This window comes from Rhinolophus sinicus, linkage group LG04 (assembly GCF_036562045.2).
Source record: "Rhinolophus sinicus isolate RSC01 linkage group LG04, ASM3656204v1, whole genome shotgun sequence".
NCBI lineage: Eukaryota > Metazoa > Chordata > Mammalia > Chiroptera > Rhinolophidae > Rhinolophus > Rhinolophus sinicus.
Genome location: NC_133754.1, coordinates 174,682,909 through 174,699,674, shown reverse-complemented (window position 1 = coordinate 174,699,674; position 16,766 = coordinate 174,682,909).

Here is a 16,766-nt window from a genome sequence, read left to right as displayed (position 1 = left end):
TGGAGGAGCTGAGTGGATAAGAAAACAAGACTCTTACATATGCTGCCTACAAGAGACGCACTTCAGATTAAAAGACACACACAGAAAGTTAAGGATGGAAAAATAAGTTTCATGAAAATAGAAACAATCAAACAACAACAACAAAAGCTGGCATAGCAATATTTATACTAGACAAAATAAACTTTAAAAAAACAAAAAACTGTAACAAGAGACAAAGAAGGACCCAGTAATCCTACTTCTGGGTACTTATCCAAACAAACCCAAAATGCTACTTTGAGGGGATGCGCTCACCCATATATTCATTGTAACATTATTTACAATAGCCAAGATAAGAAGGCCACTTCATTGTTCCTGAATGGATGAAAGGATAAAGAAGAGGTGGTACATATATACAAAGGAATATTACTCAGTTGTGAAGAAGGAAATCTTTCCATCTGTGACAACATGGATGGACCTAGAGGGTACTGTTCTGAGTTTAATAAGTCAGACAGCAAAGGACAAATGTAATATGATTTCATTATAAGTGGAATCTAAAGAACAAAACTGAAACAAACTCATAGATACAGAGAACATTTTGATGGTTGTCAGATGGGAGGAGGGCTGGGGATAGGTGCAAAGGAGAAGGGATTTGTAAGAAGTACAGATTGGTTGTTACACAGTAGTCATGGGGATGTAGGGTATAGTATAAGGAATATAGTCAATAATATTGTAATAACTATGTATGGTGTCAGACAGGTACTAGATCTATCGGGGTGATAGATGGGAAGAGGGTTGGGAGCAGTTTGAAAAGGGTGAAGGGATTAAGAAATACAAATTGGTAGTTACAAAATAGTCATGGTGATGTAATATGTAGAGAATATAATAATATGGTAGTAATTATGTGTAGTGCCGGGTGATAATAGTCAGGGACCACTTCCTAATGTACATAAATATCTAACCACTATGCTATACACTTGAAACAAATATAATATTAAATGTCAACTGTAATTGAAAAACTGAAAAAAAAAAAAAGAAAAAAAAAGGAGGGGGAAGATCAATAATATTGTGATAGCATGGTCCAGTGTCAGGTGGTTGCTGGACTTGTCATGGTGATCACCTCTTTAGCACAGGGACTATAATCAGCAATGTGGTAATAACTCTATATAGTTCTAGGTGAGTACTGTTGAATAACTATGATGTACACCTGAAACTAATGTCATATTGTATATTAGCTATATTTAAATCTTTAAAAAAAGACTCCAAACCTCATAAAAATCCCAACTTTATCCTCCACTCTCCATGACTTCCCAAAGTATCTGCCAAGATAGTACATTCCTGTACCATAGTAAAAAACAAACAAATGAAAAACAGAACAAAAACTCAGCTTTTTCTTATCAACAGGTTGTTTTCTTTTTAATTGCATGTGGCAATATGTGGGAGAGTAGCTTGGGGGAAAATACATCTCTCTCTCTCTCTCTCTCTCTCTCTCTCTCTCTCTCTCTATATATATATATATATATATATATATATATATATATATATATATATATATATATATATATATAATCTCCTCATTTAACTTCCAGAATCTGAAAGTCTTATAATGTTTGTTCATTTGCATTACACATTGTAAGACTGTCATGCAACCTGAATTAATCAGGAGTTTTTCCCTCCTCCCACCCACCCGTTTATTTTCTTTCCATTAATTCTTATGCTATATCATTTATCTCACTCCTCTTTTAAAATGAAAGCACTTCTGCCCCCATTTCATTTTTTACAGGTCTGTCTCTGAACTGTTCTAAAGTGAGCCTCCTGTTCACCTCTCTAAATCTTTGTTTTGCTTTCATTCCAAATTGTAAATATGTGAAATCCATAATAGATCAAACTTAAAATCTCTTCCAAATTATGTTAATTAGGCTGTGATGCCTGGAAAAGATGTGCTGTGTGTGTGCATGTGTGTGCACGCTCACACACACACACATCATGTCAAAAGAGAAAAATCAAACACATATAATGTCTAACATCATGAGCCCTTTTGCCAAATAGCAACTAAATTAAAAAAAAAACAAAAAAACACACAAACAAAACACAAAGAAAAATTCAGGTCCATATTTCAGAAGTGAATGAGGACCTCTTTATTACCAATGTAATAGAAATGCAAAGAGGAGGAAATCAATGCAAACCAGTATGTCTTGGATCAGCACATTTTAAAACAAAATGTACCTTTGTATCTAAAAATCTGAGAGCCATGAATATTTAACAGTGAGAGAAAAGAATGATTTTGTCAGCATGTAAAGCAAATCCCAGGGAAGCTTAAATTCTGCTGCCTTCTATTAGCTTCTCTGCTCAGTAAACAAAATGAGTCATTCAGGGGAAGGAAATGAAGGAGGGAAGGAAGGACTGGGGGAGGCTGAGAGGCCACTTCGGAGTCTTGGGAAGGGGTAGACTCAGGAATCTTAGTGAAGGGGAGAAAATGATGAAGTTTAATGCCAGACGGTGGTCAGCATTAAACTGATCTGTCCCCAGATCTGGCTGGGGACAGAGCAGCTGGAGACTGTCCATGAAGAGAATTTTCAAATTCCTGCCAGTTCTTGAAGCCCCAGGAAGCAGGGAGTGGCTATTATAAATGGACCTAAGGACTTGATTTGGCTACTCCAGGATGAAAGTCCTGTCCAGTTCATCTCTTCAAGCCTTTTTTTCCTCACCTCATAAAGGGCAGTGATACCAGCTCCCTGCCTTAGAAGCGCATCTTGGAGATAAGTGAGGTGCATTAGCCAAAATCCATGCTAAATATTTGGTGGCTGTGTCTGAAGTCACACGAGGTGATATTTAAGCAGTTTACCAGCTTCATAAGGGATAATTCAGGACTTTCATTTTTGGCCCAACCCCCGCCATTATGACTCAAATAGCACTCCCAGTAACTCATCTGATAACCAGAAAACATTCTGGAGGCTAATGATGTATTGATTCTTTGGCTATGAGGGCTGCACACAAGGGAAGTGCCGATCAGTGGGCTGGGGTGGTGTAAGAGGGTGTGTGGCTGCATTAAGCAATACTCATCAACACATTGATCTTTTGGGCTCCCCCCCCCCCCTTAACTTTTAACTGCTGAATTTTGCAAAAGGAAGAATCATGTCCTGTGAAATGAACTTTGAACTGGGAGTCAAAACCAGAATTGTCACCCTAACACTAAAATGAACACCACTCATAAATTGGAGCAAGCCACTTCTAATTCTTTTATTTTCAGCATGTCAGTTCTTCAGTCTGGGGGGGGGGGGGGACTTCTATGGTTGTTTGTATTATAGAAAGAGGAGAGAAAAGACCATTATGGACAACACATATCACTTCCCTGTTTATGCTTTTCCTAACTACTCAGAGTTTAGAGCCTATATTTCAAGGTTATAAGCTTTGAGTATAAGCTGGAGGCTGTCACAGCCTGAACCAACCATTAACTAATTAAGTGGGAGCAAACCAGGTTGTCAAAAACCTATAAAACTAAGTCCTAGTAAATCATGAGAATTTTTTTTTTTTCTTTTCTTTTTTAAATTTAAGTAGGTACACCAGCAACTCCATCATTTCAAGGCCAGGCATGCTTAGCACAAGTATCAGCAGAAGAGCCCGTGGAAAGAAGATTTCTCATTAAATACACTAGCCCTGAGGCCATCACTTCCCTCAAAGCTTGTCCTTGGTGCCTTAATTTTGGGTGAAAATGCAGATACTCAGAGGAAATAAGAAGGCATCCAGGCTGTCTTCTAGGAGTCTCTTGAGCCCATGTGTAATCAGTCTAGAAGAAAATGTCCTTTATATAAAGGGACACTTGAAATCCATCAATTATCTACCTAAGCTGACTAATTCCTCTTTATGGCTTCTTGGTGATCACACCAGAGCAGAGGTGCCATCTATATGAAGGTTGACTTGTATCAGCTGAAATATGGGAGCCACCCAGGAGTTACAGAATATTGGGTGCTCAGGGCTTGTCATATTAGAGATGGAAATGATTGGCACAGGAGCACCTTACTGAGACCATGTCTGCAAATAAGACACACTCACCCTAGCAATGTGAATAGAATCATTCAGCAAATAGTTACAATTTCTAGTCACATTTTCTACTCTGGACTCACACTTGCATCTGCCCACAGAGGATAAAGAATTGAAAAGACGGGGTCCCCCCCACTCAAGAGCCTTTGCATCTGGAGGGGATATAGAGATGTGAACAATCCCCTGACCATCAATGATCAGTAAAATCAAAAGCATCTACCCTTCTCATTGCAAGAAGTGATAAGAGAAGACATAACAGAAGAGGCCATATCTGGGCCAAGACTTGAAGGATGAGTGGGATTTACAAGTGTAAACAAACAGAGGGAAAGCCATTCCAGGCTGGGGGGACATTATTTACAATGGCAAGATGATCTGTAAAATAATTATTTTTTTTTAGAAGCAGTTTGGGGTGAAGAGGAATTGCTGAGATACTTGCCCGTCCCACAAAAATATCCATGAATTTACACCACAGTCTAGGGGAGCCATCATCAAATATTGAGCAGGTGCAAGGCTTGATTGGATGCAAATAGTAGAAATCTCATCCTGGAGACTGGGGAGACTGTATAAAGAACTGCCAAGTTCCAGTTCAAGATGGAGACTAAGAGGTTTCTGAACTCACCTCCTCAAACACACTGAATGTACAGCTACATACGGAACAGCTTCTTTTGGGGGAAACAAAACAAACAGACAAAACCGTAAGAACTGGCGGAGTGCCTCCGAGGCATCCAGCAAAGGAGAGGAGACTCACTTCAAAGCATGTGGTAGAGGCTGGGACACAATTTGGCCATAAACCCAACCCCACTGCTGGGACCCTCAGTGGGGAGGAAACTCCAAACCCAGGGCTTCTCTCTGAAGAGCAAAGGGTTTGAACCCCAACTTGAAGACTTACACCTAAGAGACGAGCCCCCAAAACGTCTAGCTTTGAACTTGTATAGTGCATTAATTATGGACACAAAAATGGACTCTAGTAATTCTGACAGCTATGCCAGTCACAAAGTGACAGTCATGCCAGAGCATCCCGTGAAAGGTGTACCCAGGGAATGCCCTAACCAGGTAACTCCACACGCAGGGTGGAGTGTGACCACATGGACGGCTTTCTCGGACTGCAGATGGGTGCACCACACCCAGTCTTGAGCATAAAACCAGAGCTCTCTGACGGCTCGTCACTCAGGCCTCAACTGACGAGCTGACACTGCACCTGCACTCGTCCCAGACAGAGCCCATGAAGCCTCGCCTCCGACCATTTCACTAGCCCGGCCTGACGCCTGACCCTACACACCCCAGTGCCGTAGGGACTCTCGCTAAACACCAGGCTCTCTCTCTCATCCTTCTTTCGTAAGGCTATTCACCTTGCCTAACCCTATTGCTTGCAAACCTGTGTGACCCTCCTGTGTGAAACTGCTCTACCTCAACTATTTGAGGCCATCTTCTGGCCAGAGCCTTGATTAATGCCTGTGATTAACTGAGTCAGTAGGACTAGATCCATGGCTTTATTCTAATAAAGACTGACATTGTGGAAAGATACACACTTTGTATGTGAGACTAAAACTTTGATAGCCACCTCCCGCTCAGGACAGAAAACGAGCAAGGCTCACTTCCAGAAGACCCAAAGGGCTAATAGCAGTCTGAGACACGGCTCTTGAAAACCTAGTTGTTGGACTCACCTGCCTCAGGTCCAGTGCTAAGCAGCCGATGGAGGGACTCCTGGACTTGGGGCAGGGAAGGCTCGTCCGCTTGTCTTGCAGCTCGGCTTGAGGGGCAGGCATCTAACTTGACACACATTCGGAGGCCCACTGGGCTGCTCTCCAGTGCCATCGTCGCTTTCCTGCCTTGCTCCACCCCCTGGAGCCATTTTTATTTTTCTTTATAAAATACTAGGCTCCCTTTTTTCCTTTTCTTCTCCGTTTCCTTCTCCTTCTCCTTCTTCTTCTGTTTTTGCCCCCGATGGTGCTTTCTCTAAACTTTCCCTCAGCCACAGTCCACAGCACCGGTATCTCCCAGACAGGGAGCTTTTACAGGCACATGGTGCCCCGTTTTTACATCTGGTAGCCGTGTTTTACACGCGGTGCCTCTGTTTTACGACTGATGGACCGGCTTTACGTCTATTGCACCTATTTTACGTCTGACTCCCAAGTATTTGCAGCTGTGGACACCTCTATACCTTCTGGCTCTGGGGGCCAGTGGGGCTTACGCTCCTGGCTTCCACAGGATTGTAACCAACGGAGAAAGAGTTCTAACTGGCTGCCACCTCCAGGGCACAGAAAAGGTAAGGGACCCAAGAACTAAGCTTTTCTGCAAAAAACAGTGACCTATTAGCTTATTGTGATAGCTGCGCCTGAAGGGCAGGCTTCTAATTAAGTAAACATCTAAGGGCTGACTGTGATTCTCTCCAGCGGCCTCTGAGGGTGGGCGTTTCCTGGAGAGGAGCTTTTAGGTGCATCTGGTGCTTGTCTTTGCTGTTGCCACCCAGGAGATGCCCTTTGATTGCCTGGCTCTGGTGGCCAGGATGCTTGTGTTCCTGAGTCCCAGGGGACTACAACAATCAGAGAGATAGTTCTTGGCCAGTTGCCACCCCCTTGGCACTGCACAGACATCAAACTGAAACATACCCCCAGGCTTTCAGTGAAAGGGGCCCACTTGCTTGTCCCAGAGCTTCCGCCTGAGGCCTACAGAATGTAAGCAGGTAGATACCATGTCGTGCGGGGCGGCCTGCGGGGTCTCAGCTCCCACTCCCCACACAAGAACGCAGGATATGGTGAGGCCAAAAAGGAACATCCACGGAGCCATAGGTAGGGGAGTCATACCACTGTAGTCTCGCTGGCGGCTGGGTTGGAGACACAGGAAGCAGGAGCCACACTGTCCACAACCCGCCGTCCTAACTGCAGTCCACGCTTGCTAGCATATCACTATCTTCTTGCTAGCCCCCATTTTTTTGCTAGCATAGCCACAGCAGTTATATTAGTGGCCAATGGCTCACTGGTTACAGCTGACTGACGGCCATCTAGCCACAGCTGATGGCCATCCAATCACAGTTGATGGCCATTTACTACCTGAGCCAGCACCTTTGTATGTGAGGCCGAGAGCCTGGACACTGCACTCCTGGCTCTGTCCCCACATACCATCTTTGCATTTACCCCTTGCCTCCCTACACCTTTCCAGCATCTCCTAGACAGGAGCTTATACACTGATTTGGAGCCCCAATTTTAGAGCTTGCTGCCCAGGGGGCACCTCTAAATCACCTGGCATTGGTGAGGGGTGGGGGTGGGGCTTAAGCTTGTGTTCCTATGGGGCTATATATATTTTCATACTTTGAAAGCGGCTGCCTGAGGGTCTGGCTTCCAATTAGCCTGGACCTAAGTGCTGACTCAGAGTCTCCCCTTTGGGACATCGACAGGTCTTGGCAAACTCTTAACTACTGGGTGTTATTAAAAATAAAATAGGCTGTTTGGACAGTCACAAAGGTTTGAAAGACAAACAAGAGCTAGGGCAGGGTTGAACTATAAGGTCCATCACTTGCACAAGATCACGCTTTCAAGACTAGGAGAGGTGGCTGCTTTATCTAATGCATAGGAACCAACAGTGTCAAACAAAATGAAGAAACAAAGGAATATGTTCCAAGTGAAAGAACAAAATAAAACCTCAGACAAATTGCAAGATCAGGGGTAGGAGGGGTAAGGAGACATTATATAGACAGGAAATGAGGAAGGTGTAAGGTGAAAGGCGGCAGTGAATCGGGATGGCAACAGGACAGTATCAGATACGTAGGTGGTGGAATTAGCATGGAGTTTGTGAGTGATGTGAAGTGTATGAGGAAGGTCAAAAGACATCTTACCTATATTTAGGCTGTTATTGGAACTTCCTCACTCAAATATGTAGTTTTCCTATTTCCATAAGTAAATTGGTGCCTATATGTGTTGACGCAATTGATAGCAACACAAAATGACAGTCTACTGTGTTTTCAAGTGAGAAGGAATTGAAGAGCTGGGAGCTTTTCCCTTAGCTTTTCTAATCAAGATCCCTTGAACTTGGCATTCTAAGTACAGTATATGTATTTGTGGGGAAAATGGTAAAAGGTGTTAGACTTTTGTCGAGCCTCTGGTGGAATGGGTTACCTACCCCTGTGTGGCCTGATTCTCTTGTCAGATGAGTTCATTGAGATGGGAATGCTAACTTCAGAAACTGTGTTTTCACGTTTACAATATATCTCAAGAAGAGGTCAAAATGAATGTTTTAATGTCCATTTTGACTGGATAGAGCTCTCTCTGGGTTTCTTTGTGTTTTTTGAATGTGCACTAATGAGATAAAGTTGGGCTCTTAAAAAGCGCATGATGCAAAGACATATACACTTGCATAGAGGACAAAGGAAAGATCGGCGAGTAAAATGCATAAAAAATAATGAGACAAATAATAGCTTATTTATTTATTCACTAATTAAGTAGGTATGGAATTTCAAACTTTGTAAAAGGTAAAGTGAGTATAATCACAGAATTAACAGTAAATTTTAGTACTCAATGATGAGTGTTATGATTGGAATTATGAAGTGTTATAGGAGTGGAAATCAGATCATTTATATCTAGCTATAAATTAAGTTTCCTGTTAAGCTTGGGGCTACTTACATTATTAGTAGAGGGAATAGGCAGGAAATGCATAATAGTTTATTTTCCAACCAATATTTAATATTCACCTATGTTCCAGGTATTGAACTAGTTTTGTAATAACTTATATTTAAGACTAATCAGACACTGATCTTCCTCTCTAGACATTTGTAGACTAACCATAGTAAGATATGGAAACAAGTAACTTTGAAATTAATGAATCCATGCAAAGCACTTTGACAAGACTTGAGCAGAATGAGAAGTGAAAGCCAATTGCGAGATCTATCACAAAAGGCTTCAACGTCCAGGAAAACATCAGTAAAAATAGAATAGGTTTAGGGACATAATAATAGAGGTATTAGACTTACTGGTCCTTGCTGTGAGAAGACTAGCCAATTGGCACCCAAGTATCTTCATGCAGATTCTTTAAACACATGATCTCATCTGTGCCCACTTCACTCCCGTAGTCAGGCTTCCTTGTCTGTATCCTGGACTGCTTTAGAGCAGTCTTAACAGTTTGGATTGTTATAACAAAGTACCATAGACTGGGTGGCATATAAACAACAGAAACTTATTTCTCACAGTTCAGGAGTCTGGAAGTCTGAGGCCAGGGTGTGATGAGGACCTTCTGGGTTGCAGAATGCCGCTGACTTCTCATTGTATTCTCACATGGCTGAAAGCGCGAGTGGAAGCAAGCGCTTTGCGTGACTTTTCTAAGGGGACTAATCCCATCCATCAGAGTTCTACCCTTGTGACCCTATCTAATCCTAATTACCTCCCAAAGGGTCCACTTCCTCATCCCATCACATTGGAGAGGGTTTTTACAAAGGCATTTTTTTGGGGGGGACACAAACTTTCAGGCTATAACAGGCCTTTCTTAAGTTCCCTGCTCACGGAGCAATCATCTGGGTCTCTAGGAAAACAGGCTTCCACATTCATTTACTGGCAGAGTATCTCTAACGCTTCCTTTGACTAAAGAAAGTGTGATAATCTGGTTCCGTGGAACTCATCTCCCAAGATTTCACCCTTACAACCATGGTGCAACTATCTAAAATTTTTCTTTATTTTTCTCTAAAATTCTATTTTAAACTACATGTATTTATATACAAGTATATGATGTAGACTCAAGTCTCAGTTTCCCTTTCACTCCTGTTTCTGTTACTCTATCACGTTATTTTGGAATTATCTCTATAGCCTCCCCCCCTCCTTCATCCCCCGCTTAACTGTAAGTTCTTAGAAAGAGGAACCATGCCTATATTTTGTGTAATATTTAAAGAATCTCTTAATTGTAATTATTTGGTATTCTAATATTCTGTGTGTGACTTGTAAGATCATAATGTATAGATTTTCAGTGTCTCCAGTTGGACCCCTGCTGTCATGGATATTTAACAAAAGTTTGCTGACTGACTCATAGGAAGAGAGTTGTAATAGTGAGCTAGGACGAGCTTCATCCCCCTGTTCCATTATATATTCTCTGTGTAATTTTGCACAACTTTCTTGATTTGTTCAAGGTTTAGGTTCATTACCTGCAAAATAAGGATAATAATGCTTAGCTTATTGTGAGGATTAAGTGAAACAATGATTGTAAAGCACTTGGCTCAACTCCTGGTATCGCTTAGGCTCCTAATAAATTATTTCTATTAAAACTATTGCTATTAATTACTGTTTTAACCAGAGCAAGACACATTCTCCATACACTTTATTTTTCCCCCATTATTTATTTTGAAAATGGGAATGAATATTCCCATCTTGTCCTGATAAGATTTTAGTAATTAAATATTATATATTAGAGTACTTTTAAAAATGTAACAAGCCATAACGTTGTTAATAGTGATGATTGTACTTCTCAGAACTTTAGGTCACTTGGAAGACACGAGGACGTGGCTGTAAATTCTCTGTGACTAACATGAAAACTGTTGATAAGAACGCAGAATGTTGTTATATTTTGATTCTGTGTCACCCAAGGTTAAGAAATGTAGGTAAGATTAATACGGTCAAAAGTTTCCTCTTAATCGTGCCTCACATTATAAATCAGTTATTGCATTTTCTCCTGTCCCGATAGCTGCCTAATGTAGGTAGACTTATTAGCCTCTGTTCTGCCTCAACGTACACATCTGTACCATCATGATTAGTGAGGCCTGAATTGCTAAGATGGTTCAGAGGTGTTTCTGTCAAGAGTTTGTCATTCAAGATTTAAAAGCAACTGGTTCTAATGAAGGTTTCGGTTTGTCTTGATGGCCAGGGTTTTCACCATTTTGGGTTTTTTTGTTTGGTTAGTTGGTTTTGCTTATGACTTGTGATATATAGTAGGGGCTGAATCAATACGTAGTTGACTAAATAAAATTATTTGTGTGTTTTCGGTTAAAAAATAATACAAAAGAAAACAAGCAACTGGTTCTTAATATTTGTTCAGGTGATTGTAAAATAAAATCTTCAGCGATACTGGAATAGACAAAGGAGCTCTTATCTTTATTTTACCAATAATTATTCAAGACTCTCAAACATTTAGCAAAAATAGTAATTGTTAAAATATTAAGCCGTAAATATCTACTCAAAATCTGTGTCTCCCACGAGACCTAGAGCAGTTGCTGAAATAATGGAAACTTATTCCATGAAGGCTTTGCTAACCACTGTGGTCTGCATCATTTCTCTCCATTCCTATTAAACCTACAGTGCATTTTAATTGCTTTCCTCTCTTAATTGCATGCCTTGCAATACAATTGGAACTGCTCCAAGTGTGTATTCAGCTAGGTGATTTACTAGCCAAAACAACCTAAAAATTACAAGCCCCAGTTTGTCTGTGACATGAGGATAATAATCTTACTCTGCCTGACACCAAAAAAGTTTGTGTAGTTCACATGGTATATTGGATGTGAAGATAATTTTGAAAATGAAAATAATTATTCAGATATTACTTAAATGTTGGCATTCTGTGTTTTGAAAAAAAAAAAGTTTACCATTTCTTATTTTAATACACTCTTTAAAAACTCCTATTTCTTCCCAGAGCCTTATCATTTTTAGAGATGACAATTCTGAAATTTCATCTCTGTAGCTCATATCGCTCTTCCTGATCTTGACATCTATCGATCATGTTGCGTAATCTAAAAATTATCAAATTGAACATCTCCGGATGTTTGCTCGTCGTTTTCTCTCCATACATGTGTTCTTTATTTTTTCCTTACATCAGTGAGTGATACTCACAACAGCCTGGTTACCACAGCCATGAGCCAGCCAGGTGTGCCGGATTCCTCCGTCATCCTTACTCCATATGTCCAACTGTGCACTCACTGTGGTCAAACACTCCTTAAATCAGACTATTCTTCCAGGCCTGGGTCACTATAATAATATTGGAAGAATCTTAATAAAATCTAAAAGATTATTTAAAGACTCACTCTAACAGTCTCCTACCTAACTTTTCTAGCTCCAGACGTGGCCCCCTTTCCAGCATGTTCTCCACACTGCCTCAGAGACCTTTATGAATAAAGCAAAAAGCCTAACCCCTGTAAATAACAACCATTGTTCCCAAGGCAATCTGCACACTCAAGCGTGGTCTGCAAACAGTTCTTGTTCCATGTCATGTGCATACACATTAGCTGAGCATCTTGTTCAACTAGAGTGTCTGATTCGGCATGCTTGGGTACAGGTCCTGGCCTAGGGGGAGTTGAGTGAGACACCTCAGGGGAATAATTTCAGGAGGCACTGACTCTCAGGCCAGTTCCAGTGCCAGTCCTATACATTGCACGAGTCTGAGAGCAAGTACCTCGTTAAATCACGTGCCTGAGACGCTGCACTTCTCAAGCTTCCAGGTAATACTGATTCTCTCTTCTAGGACTGACCGCATGCTGAGAAGCAAATCTTGAGTGATCACTGTCTACCTGTCTTTGTCTCCCAGGATTTCTCACTTCAAACCCTACCTTCTAGCCGTATTACATAATTTCTATGATTTGTTTCTGGGTACACGTTTCTTCTTGAAATGATTCGTACCTTTAACCTTTGCATCTCTGACTTCAGCATGTGTTTAGACACCACTTTTTCCAGGGTGCCTTCTCTGACTTGGACGAATGGATTAGATACTTGCCCATTCTCCTTCTACAGGACCATTGACACCTTCTTTAGCATTTATTTGTTGAGGATACGATATTATGTTTAGTTGTCTATCTCTCTGAAGAAGTTTTGTGGATTAAAAACATAGACTTGTTTATTATTTCAGGTCAAGCAACAGATATATTTGCTAGCACAGAGTAGGTAATTAATATATATTTGACAAATAAATAACTAATTGAATGTTAAATTGTATACACGTGCTGTCTTCTTAAATTGACTTTGAAATCCTATAGTAATATCTTCTTCTCCTGTAATTCTTACCTTACCTTACAGTATACTGTGTGTATGCATTAATATGATTCATATCAGTAAAGACAATAGTTTGCCTTTACTGAAGTCACTCAATGAATAACTGTTAATTATGCATCTGCTAGGTGCTCTGAATTCAGTGGTGAACCACGATAAATTCCCCACTTTCATAGCACTTATTGTTTAGGTATTTTTAACATTAAACTACTATTTTTTAATACCAAATGTTTGAAGATGTAACAAAAGAAAATAATACGACCCATGAGACGTGAACACAGGACATTTAATAATTAAAGTTAGTGGGAAAATAGAAGCAATGAGAGAAGGCAGAAAGGATGGACAAGCTAGGCAATAAACAAAGGGGAATCTAAAGCAGACAAAGAGCAGCATATAATGGAAAAGGCAATGAACTTGTATATGGATTTGGGCTCTTACTGGTTGTGTGACCATAGGTACATTATTCTATCTCTTACCCTCAGTCTGTAGAGTGATTCTAGCATTGCCTATCTCTCTAAGCCATAGTGTGGATAAATAACCTTCACTCACTCAGGTGGTAGACGTTAGTGTTGTTTGGATCTAAAGAGTGCTGAAGAAAGCATTGCATGGCCCTTTCTTCTGTGTGACATGCCGTGTGCCTCCCTCCCTGTGACTCAGGTGCTTTGCCACATTAGTATGGATGAGAGCTTTTGGCAGCAAGTGTCTGGAGTTAACTCAGGAAAGAGGGGAGACAGGCAAGAAGCTGAGAGGAGCAAGCAGAGGAGCTCTGAGCAGCACTGGGTCACGGAAAGGAGGGCACCCTCTTTTAGTCTAATGTGTGTGGACAGGGGTGTGATGTAGGGCAATTGGGATCTGTCTTCAGTGTTAATTAACCTTTTTCACCCTTACATTGCAACAGACAGTAGTAGTTCTCTTACTTCCAAGAAGGAGGTGTGATTAGAACAGATGGAGAAAATACAGATGAAAAGAAATAGAGCACTTATTCGACTCCCTGGGGCTCATGCCCAGAGATTGTGCTTAGTGAAGGCAGGGGGTTTTGTTTGTTTGTTTTTTAACCTTATAATCCAGGTGTTTTTCCTCAAGCCCCTGACATAAGCCAGCTGTTTAGGAGAGAAAGAAGGAAGATGGAAAGCCTGTTTGGAATCAAAGCTCCTTTTATTTATCTCTCTATTTCCAACGGCTCAAAGTTTTTGTAATATAAGTTTAAAATGTGTGTCTACATCTCATCTCCCTGTAAAATTATAAAGTCTAAACCAAAGAGGACACCAAAAGGCCATAGAATTCTTGAATGCCAAAGTAGGAAGCGCTTTTAGAATCATCCAGAATCATCTTATCAACTGGACCCAGAATTTTGGAGGAAAAATCTAGCCTAAAGCCACACATCTGATCAATGACAAAGCTAGAACAAGAACCCAAATTTGTACTTACTAATTACACAACAGTGATTCAGTCACCCTATCCCTCCCATCAGAACTATAATGCATCTTGATTATACACATTTAAAAGAGAGGCAATGGCTGGGACCTGAAGAAACTAAATATGGGTTAGAGAATAATGTAGAAGATTTAACCCATATCTCATTGACTGCATATTGAAGAAGCTGCATCGAATTCAGTCGATATGTAGGCCAGCCGGGTAGGTTTGTTGGGCCACCAAGGCACTTGGAGTTATGGCTCATGCAGAAACATGGTGTAGGCACAGAACTTCTGAAGTGAATTAAGCACTAAAATAAGCTCTTTATTCCCCAAATTTATTGAGATGTAATTCGCAATTAAAAATTGTATATGTTTAAGATGTACATCTTGATGGTTTGATATATGTATACATTATGAAATAATCACCGCAGTTAATTAATGTACCTATAACCTCCCATAGTTACTATTTTTTTAAATTATGGTGAGAACACTTAAGATTTACCTTCTTAGCAAATTTCAGGTATACACTACAGTATTGATAACTATAGTCACATTATTGTATATTAGCTCTCCCGATGTATTCATTTTTGTGTAACTGAAACTTTGCACCCCTTGACCAATATCTCTCTTCAGAAAGATCTTTCTTTGATGAGTCTGACCACCATCTCTACAATTATCTTCAGGGTTATAAGAAGTCCAGAGGGTTTCTATTTTTTTATGGAGATTGTCTCTCTAAAAATCAAAAAAATACCCAAAACCAAACAAAAATATCGTGCCTGCTTTGCCATGCTTCCAGTGTTTATTGGGTTTCCACATAAGAAACTATAAGTCTGTGTATGTTCTGATGGACATCTGTGGTATTATGCAGAAACCTCCTTCTACTGGGAAGAGCTCCCCTTCCATAGGCCAAGAGAAGAAGATACTATGGTGTGCTATGTTCCCACCCCATTGGCCAAAGGTTATTGGTAGTTGACAGTGAGGGCTCCATGCAGTTCAGGCCAATCAAAGCTCTGGTGGGACTGGCATCCCTGCTTCCCATTGTATCTAAGAATCATCTGCATTCTTCCCTTTTCAACAGTTCTGTTACTTAAAATTCTCTTGGATTCTGAGAGACATTGGTTTTCCTTAAGCTACTTGATCTGTTTCCTCTCTCCTTCAACCAAGAGACCTAAGACAGATAGAAAATAAGAATTAAAACATAATTGTCATAGTTCCATTTATATGCAGATTTATGTAAAATCATATATGTACTTTACATACATTTCTGAAAAGATGACATCATCCCATTTTACAAAGGGACTAGGGGGTAGCTCAGAGACATTTGTGACTTTTTCACACAACCAGGGAATATAAAATCTGTGATGCAACTCAAGGCCTGCCTTTCTCTTTCCAGCACAGTTCCCAGTTCCTAACTCAGGTAGTTTAAAGTTTATTGGAGATCCACAAATAAATAAATATAGAAAATACCAAAACAAAGAAAGCAAATGGACTTACATAAATTGCTATGAATCAAGAAAATAATGTCACAGATGAAGCAGTCTAGCAAAGTCCTTCTTACTGTTCTGAGACCAATCCCGAAGTGTGTGTGTGGCAGGGGGAGGCGGGGTTCACTACAGCACCAAGTAATTCCCCAGATACCGGCTGGGTGTCCTATAATTCAACTCAATTCTGACACTGTCTACCCAGAGACAGTATCAGATTCCACACACCGAAGGCTCAATCTTACAAGACTGTCTGTCTCCTCCCCACTCCACCTCACCCCCCCTTCGCCCCACCTCAGACACTAGTCACAATCTCTGGTTACCTATACTTTGACTAACTGGCTATAAACCAGAGATTCCCACAACCCCCTCCTCAGGTTTGATTAATTTGCTGGAGCAGCTCACAGAACTCGGAGAAATATTTTATTGCTAGATTACCAGTTTATGATAAAAAGATACAACTCGCAAACAGCCAGATGGAAGAGACGCAGAGGGAAAGGACACAGCGGAGCTTCCATGCCCTCTCCAGCATCTCCATGTGTTCACCTACCTGGAAGCTCTCTCCGTGTCCTTTTGGGTTTTTATGGAGGCATGATTATCTAAGCATGATTAATTAAATCATTAACCATTAGCAATTGATCCAACCTCCAGCCCCTCTTTCCTCCCAGGATGTCAGGTGGGTGGGATTGACAATTCAAACCTTCTAATCACATGCTTGGGTGCCCCGGTAACCAGCCCCCATCCTTAGGTGCTTTCCATATGTCACCTTATTAGCATGAAAAGAGACATCTTCATTGCTCTCCTCCTTAGGAAATGCCAAGGGTCTTAGGGGCTCTGTGCTGGAAATGGGGACAAAGACCAAACATATATATTTTATAAATCTCACTATCAGAGTCCTAAAATATAAG